Here is an 8,094-nt window from a genome sequence, read left to right as displayed (position 1 = left end):
CCCCCATTCCCCTCACAGCTCCTCAGTGTCCCTCCATTCCTCCTTTACTCAGACCTCTGCTGCTGTTTAAAAGGTAAAGGGACCCCTGACCATTAGGTCCAGTCGCGGACGACTCTGGGGTTGCGACGCTCATCTCGCTTTACTGGCTGAGGGAGCCCGCATACAGCTTCCGGGTCATGTGGCCAGCATGACAAAGCCGCTTCTGGCGAACCAGAGCAGCGCACAGAAACGCTGTTTACCTTCCCGCCGGAGCGGTACCTATTTATTTAATTGCACTTTGATGTGCTTTCGAACTGCTAGGTTGGCAGGAGCAGGGACTGAGCAACGGGAGCTCACCCCATTGTGGGGATTCGAACCGCTGACCTTCTGATCGGCAAGTCTTAGACTCTGTGGTTTAACCCACAGTGCCACCCGCTGCGATTAAAAACAATTTCCATCTCTTTTGCTTCCCTCCCCCACTTGGACTTCATGCAAATCCAGGATTGGGATACGGTGCTTCAAATCCTCCAATGGGGGCTGCGTGATGACAGCCTTACATCTTTACACATATAGGAAGAAATGTAAATAAAGTCAAAGAAGTGCATATGCTATCAAGATATCAGATTTTAGCATTGATATCCTATGTATGTCTACTCAGATCTTTCTTTTTTATATAAGACCTTTAAAGTCCAGTGGGGCATTCACCCAGGGAACTGAGTATAGGATTGCAGTCTAAATAATTTACAAGTATTTTTTAAATAACATAATTGCCAAGGAAAGCATTTAATGCAATATTTTAACTACCTTAGGTATGATTTATTGACTTTTTAAAAAATAATCAAATATTTCCATTCCAATATAATCAATCAAATATTATGGGACCCAGAAGCTGTATGCTGGCTCCCTCAGCCAGTAAAGCGAGATGAGCGTCGCAACCCCAGAGTCGTCCGCGACTGGACCTAATGGTCAGGGGTCCCTTTACCTTTTAAACATCCCCCAGCATGTAAAATTAACAAGGCATTGTTTGTGTTTTAGATTTATTTACTAAATATAATTCAAACATGCAAAATTAGATCCCAGTTGATTTAGGCCTTCTGGTAACTTTCCAGAAATGCTTATTGCAAATTTTCTAGCTGAAAATACAGCTTGTCTTCAAGCCAGAACTGGAAGCCCGGTTCAAACTGTGATTCCCAGATCTGGTGGGCTCCACTTCTTTTGCCGGGCTGCAAATTGTACGGACCTTTCTCAGAAGGAAGAATAGCACACAATCAATTCTAGACCTGCAATTTCCCCTGCTATATTCCCCCCTCCAATCACAAAGAAATTTGGCTGGGTGTCAGATTGGCTACATTGATTCTCATGAAACAGCAGATGTGAGCACCCGATGAACATTGCAGATACTTCCAACTCCCCCCTCTCACCAATGATTTCTGTTTATCTGCTAGACCAGGGGTGATGAACCTCAACCCTGGGGACCAAATGTGGTCCTTCACACCTTTTGATGTGGCCCTTCACACTGAAGCTGAAAACTTTGAGCTGAAAAAGGTTTGCCACACTTAATCTTGTTATTGTCGTTTAGTCGTGTCTGACTCTTCATGACCCCATGGATCAGAGCACGCCAGGCACCCCTGTCTTCCACTGCCTCCCGCAGTTTGGTCAAACTCATGCTGGTAGCTTGAGAACACTGTCCAACCATCTCGTCCTCTGTCGTCCCCTCCTCTTTGTGCCCTCCATCTTTCCCCACATCAGGGTCTTTTCCAGGGAGTCTTCTCTTCTCATGAGGTAGACAAGGTATTGGAGCCTCAGCTTCACGATCTGTCCTTCCAGTGAGCAGTCTGGGCTGATTTCCTTCAGAATGGATCGGTTTGATCTTCTTGCAGTCCATGGGACTCTCAAGAGTCTCCTCTAGCCTGGTGGTATTTAGTTTGGCTGAATAAAGGCATTGTTCTAATAAAGAGTTCAGAATTTTACAACTAGAAGTGACTCTTGGGGAGAAATCCTATAGAAACCCACTGTGATGAGTGGGTTAGGATCCAGCAGATCTCCAGCTGAGTTGGGCAGTCCTCAGGGCAGCTAGGCTATACTGGATTAACTCCTTCATCCTCAACTCAGTTGGAGATACACCAGCATATCCCATCCCCCAATCCTGGCTCAGCTGAGACCCAGCCAGTTGAGCAAAACCTGGTGAATCCTAAGTCAGTGTGGACCCTAAAAAGGGGGCATTCTGCTACATGGCAGAGGTGGGGACAGAGAAGGGGGACATAGGCTGGATCATATGAGCTGGCAACATAAATTAAGCCAGAAAAAAGGGTGGTGTAACTTAAACACTATTTCAAAAGCTTGTTTTCCCTTGTGCCAGGTTTAGGCCAGACCAGCATAGGCCAGACCAGCAGTAGCCCAGCTGCTAAATGCAGTTTGGATCTGGTCCAACTTTATGCCAACTTAATTTACCCCTTGCTTGCTTCATGCCAGCTTCTTGTGCATAGGAATGCTCTCTTTGTGAGCGCCTGCTGTGACAGGGATTGTCGAATCACAGCACTCTGCTTAGATGCCTCTCCCAACTTGCTCGACAGGCCGTGCCTCGCCAGGTGGCACTGTTAGGCATACTTTTCTATTTGTGCTAATGGACATCATGCCAAACCCTTTGCAGGAAACTTGCACTTGCAGTTTTGCAGACAGTTGAGCAAAGAGTTAAGCCGCAGTCCAGAAAAAATACTGCTACTAGGGGAATGAGTAGTTGACTGTGCGGGAGAGAGTGAGTGATGCTTAATTTCATCAGCGGATCAAAGCAATTGACCCTACTGAAGGGATTCGGAAGGGAGTCTTGGCAGAATATTATCATGTTAATGTCCCTTTTCCCATACGAGATGGAAATTTCGGTCCTTAGATCATTGGCAGCTATTTCTCGCACATGGAGATGAAAACTCTCAATGGAATTGCTGACTCTCCGATGGTTAAAATAACCAAGGGTTATTTTCCAGCCCTCCAAAAGAAACCAGGAAACCCCCTTGCAGAACTTCCCAGTCAATATTTGATTCCCCTATTCACACATATTGTATTGCATCATCTTGCAGAAACCATAGCAACTAGAACTACCTAAAGCAGTACTGCAATTCAATGCATGATTCATTGGGTGCCCCAGGAGCACAGTGGAATCCCTGAAAGTGAGAGATGGACAAATATATCAGTTCCAGTTTCTTCCAGTTTATCATTTTCCCAGTCCAGTTATCCATATTTCTGCATCAGGTTGCAATTTATTTTAAAGTCCTCATAAAACCAACATCTGAGTGCAAACTTATCCTAATATATGCATATGTACATTTTGGGGGGGGGGGTGTGATTTTGCCTGATTCATGCAAGGAAGTTCCCATAACGTAACACATTTTTGTATATTTTCCACTAATATAATGCATTTTTATGTATACTGCCTCATGTTTTTGTGGTGCAATATTGGGTTGGAGAATTGCATCTTAGAATCGGGAGCAGTGTGGATTTTGTAGGATAGCAAATGAGGGAGATTTTGCATTGAAAGCCTAACCTGTCCTGATTTATCCCCCATTCCCTATTTCCAAGTAAATTGTGGAGGAACAGATGGTAAGAAAACTAAAAGTTCACTGGTATTTTGTCCTGTTAATATGTCTTCTTTGTTTGCTTTTTTCAGAATAACTAAAGCCCAAAGAACTATTATAGGTAAAGGTAAAGGACTCCGGACGGTTAAGTCCAGTCAAAGGTGACTATGCGGTGCGGCGCTCAGGCTGAGAGAGCCAGGTTTGTCCACAAACAGCTTTCCAAGCCATGTGGTTAGCATGACTAAAACTGCTACTGGTGCACAGAAAACTGTGACGAGTGCCAGAGCACACGGAAATACCATTTACCTTCCCGCCACAGCAATACCTATTTATCTACTTGCGCTAGTATGCTATCAAACTGCTAAGTTTGCAGAAGCTGGGACAGAACAACGGGAGCTCACTATCATTGAGCAGATTCGAACTGCTGAACTTCCATTCGGCAAGCCCAAGAGGCTTGGTGGTTTGGACCACAGCGCCACCTGTGTCCTCTTGCTGCACAACGAAGTAGTAAGAGATTATCAAGAGCTGTATGGTCAACAAGTAAATTTCTGTATGCTGGCTGGGGCGGATGGGTTCTGGATTCCAGCATCATCTGGAAAGCTGTAAGTTGCCCACCATTGGGCCCAGACACGGTGCAAAGTCTACCCTGGATCTTCTGCTCTCCCAGCTGCTAAAGACCATTCTGCTTCCTTGCACTTGACCCTCTCTCCCATGCCCCTCTTTCACTTTGGCGCAGCTCTTAAAAGGCATCATCAGCAATCGAGTAACACAAGAACTTAGGAAGAACTTCCTGACAGTAAGAGATGTTCGACAGTGGAATTTGCTGCCAAGGAGTGTGGTGGAGTCTCCTTCTTTGGAGGTCTTTAAGCAGAGGCTTGACAACCATATGTCAGGAGTGCTCTGATGGTGTTTCCTGCTTGGCAGGGGGTTGGACTCGATGGCCCTTGTGGTCTCTTCCAACTCTATGATTCTAAGCTGGTGTGGCTATCAGTCTCTTCCCCTGTGCTCTAGAAGTACCTGGTGCTTCTGGAGAACCTATGGTGACTGCAGAGATAGATCTGCCCCAGTCAGCTACTTAACCCCCCTCCCTATAGTAGTTCATGCAGCAGCAACAGCACCAGAAAAGGATTTATTTTAGCAACCCACCCCATCCTCCGCTTGCTCATGAATTTATTGTTTATCCTTTAGGCTGGTTTGCCATGTTCTAATTATCCAATTCAAGCTATGTAGCAGGAGTTGATGTTAACTTTGAAGGATGATCCTGTAGTTTGCACATTTGAATATGTTCTCCCAGGGTGGCCAGAACTCTGAGGCTCTCAACTTGCTTGGGGAGGCACGAGCTAATCTCAGGAACACACAAATGCTGCACCTGCTGTAACAAATCCATTATTTCAAATGCATAGCCATGAACTAACTTTGGACTTATCGAAAGCTTATCAAAAGCATACAGGATACTATGAAACATAACCAGTGGCCTGGTCATACTAGGGACACATGAAACTGTCTAATAACCAAATCAGACCATTGGTCCATCCTGTGCAATGTAATTATACAATATAATAAACCTTCTTCACCACCACTATTGCATCTGCAGAAAACAGCAACAGGAGTGGTGCCCCGCAAGACGAATGCCTCGCAAGACGGAAAACTCGCTAGACGAAAGGGTTTTCTGTTTTTGAGCTGCTTCGTAAGACGAATTTCCCTATGGGCTTGCTTCGCAATACGAAAACGTCTTGCAAGTTTGTTTCCTTTTTCTTAACACCGTTAATACAGTTGCGAATTGACTTTGAGGAGCAACTCATAGAACGCGGTGTACATAGTAGCCTTTTTTGAGGTTTTTAAAGACTTTGGTGATTTTTGAAGCTTTTCCAAAACTTCTTTTGCAGCCATTTGGTAAGTTAAGCTTTTAAAACTTTTTTGGGGGGGTTGGATTTTGGGTTGGGCTGTTTGGAATTCAAGGACTTGGTGTTGGGAAGGGGTTTGCAAGAATCTGGAAGCTTGTGTGGTTTTTTTCTGCATTTTTATGATTTTCTGTGACCATTGGGCCACTCTGCTGTTTTTTAAAAAAAATTCTGGGTTTGAATTTTGAAATGCTCTTTACAGTATGTGTGACTTTAAAAAGCACTTAATAAACTCTTGTGGTACCAAATTTGGCTTTGTTTGGACTTTTTTTGACCATAGGAACGCATTAATTGATTTTCAATGCATTCCTATGGGAAATCGTGCTTTGCAAGACGAAAAATTCGCTAGACGAAAAAATTCGCAGAACGAATTAATTTTGTCTTGCGAGGCACCACTGTACCTGCGTCATCAGGGCCTGATAAGGCCTCCCAGATCTCCTGCAATGGTTTTGCAAAGGTTTTTTTTGCATATAAAGTCCATCAGATTTGGAAAGAGGTAGACTCCACCATGGGAGCAGGGCGAGGGCGGGAGAGTGCTAGAGTCCTGTCTAGTCAAGTTGCATGGGATCATTTCCAATCTGTTACCTCCGGGGATGTGGACAGGCTGCTTGGACGAGTGAAACCAACCACCTGTCTCCTTCATTCTTGCCCATCTTGGCTTATAAAAGTGAGCCGGGGAGGGCTGGGCGATAGGCTCTGCAGGGTGGTGAATGCTTCCCTCTGTGAGAGAGCCTTCCCAGCCCCACTGAAAGGTGGTCATTAAAATGCTTCTTAAAAAAACATATTTGGACCCAGCTGATATGGCCATCTCCCAGTCTCAAATCTTCCATTCTTGGGCAAGGTGACTGAGCAGGTGGTTGCTGAACAACTCCAGGCACGCCTGGAAGAAGCGGACCATTTGGATCCCTTCCCATCGGGATGCAGGCCTCATCATGGGACTGAAACTGCCTTGGTTGCGCTGGTAGATGATCTCCAATGGGCTAGGGACAAAGGTGAGAGCTGTTTCCTAGTTCTGCTGGATCTCTCAGCGGCGTTTGATACCATCGACCATAACATCCTTCTGGACCATCTTGAGGGGCTGGGAGCTGGGGGCACTGTCATACAGTGGTTCCGCTCCTTCCTCCTGGGCCGTGTCCAGAAAGTGGTGTTGGGGGATGAGTGTTCAGACCCCTGGGCTCTCACTTGTGGAGTGCCTCAGGGTTCCGTCCTCTCCCCCATGCTTTTTAATATCTACATGAAGCTGCTGGGAGAGATCATCAGGGGGTTTGGGCTGGGTGTTCATCAGTATGCGGATGATACCCAGCTCTACCTCTCTTTCAAATCAGAACCAGTGAAGGCGGTGAAGGTCTTGTGTGAGTGCATGGAGGCAGTTGGAGGATGGAGGTGGCTAACACTGAGGTTGAATCCTGACAAGACAGAAGTACTGTTTTGTGGGAACAGGGGGTGGGTGGGTGTGGGGGACCCCCTGGTCCTGAATGGGGCAACTGTGTCCCTGAAGTACCAGGTGCGCAGCCTGGGAGTCATTTTGGACTCACAGCTGTCCATGGAGACACAGGCCAATTCTGTGTCCAGGGCAGCTGTCTACCAGCTCTATCTCTTCTTCTTCTTCACTCTGTTTGCAAATTTCCCCCCGAGGCTCCTCCCCAGCACCAAAAACCATAACTAGATGTAACTCTAGTCTGATCTAGCAAGGCTGTCCTCATATACATGGGACTGCAGTGGACTTCACCAAAACCTGATGGAGGACTCGGGTCTCTCCTGCTTCCCATTAGCATTCGAGAGAGGTAGCAAGACAGCTTGGGCCAAAAGAACTGCCACAGCGACAGGAGGAGGGTTTCCCTTTATTTCAGAATCACGTACAAAACAGAGAACTGTAAAACGAAGCAAGCCACATGCAGAATAAAAGGGCATCATTAAAAATGAATGTCAGACGAACACCGACATCCAGGAGAGGTCACGCACCAGGTTTGTCTTCTTTGCTATACAAAGAATAGTTGGAGAGATTCCCTTTTTCAAAAAAGAATAAAAATCACAGTGCAATCATATTGTAAATGTCGTACAAATCGCATCATCTTCTACTTACACATTTCTTCATTTCCCCCGTAAGGCACAGTAATTTAAAACACAAAATAAAATTACAGAGGTGAAAAAGTATTTCCGGCAGAGGGCAAGTACAGAAAGATTGTCCAATTTAGAGGAGAAAATGAGGAGAAATAATGTGTCAAACGTCTTCAGCTATTGCATATTGTACTTATTGGAGATTGTAAACCTCAGACCTGCTCTTCTTTGTATCCTATCTTTCCTCGATGGCAAGATAGAGGGAATCATCCCATTTTACCCCAAACAACTCGGTTAAAGTAAGGCTAAAAGAGAGATGGGAATCTGTGGCCCTCCTGATGTTAAACTCCTAATCTCTGACCATTGACAGTACTGGCTGGGGCTGATGGAAGTCTAAGAATATCTGGAGGGCCACAGGTTATCCCAATCCCAGGGCTAAAAGTTAAACTCAGTTCAAACCATGGTTTAATCTTCCAAATGTACCACTAAGTCATCATTCTGCATGTCTGCTTTCCATTTCCCATGTCCTCAGCACTTCTCCTTCATGATATAGTGGCTTCCAAAGATGGAACACTTGTAATAGCAGT

Source organism: Podarcis liolepis (genome assembly GCF_965112155.1).
Source record: "Podarcis liolepis genome assembly, chromosome: 4".
Classification (NCBI taxonomy): domain Eukaryota; kingdom Metazoa; phylum Chordata; class Lepidosauria; order Squamata; family Lacertidae; genus Podarcis; species Podarcis liolepis.
The sequence above is the reverse complement of the archived record's forward strand: the minus strand, read 5'-3'. Positions refer to the sequence as shown.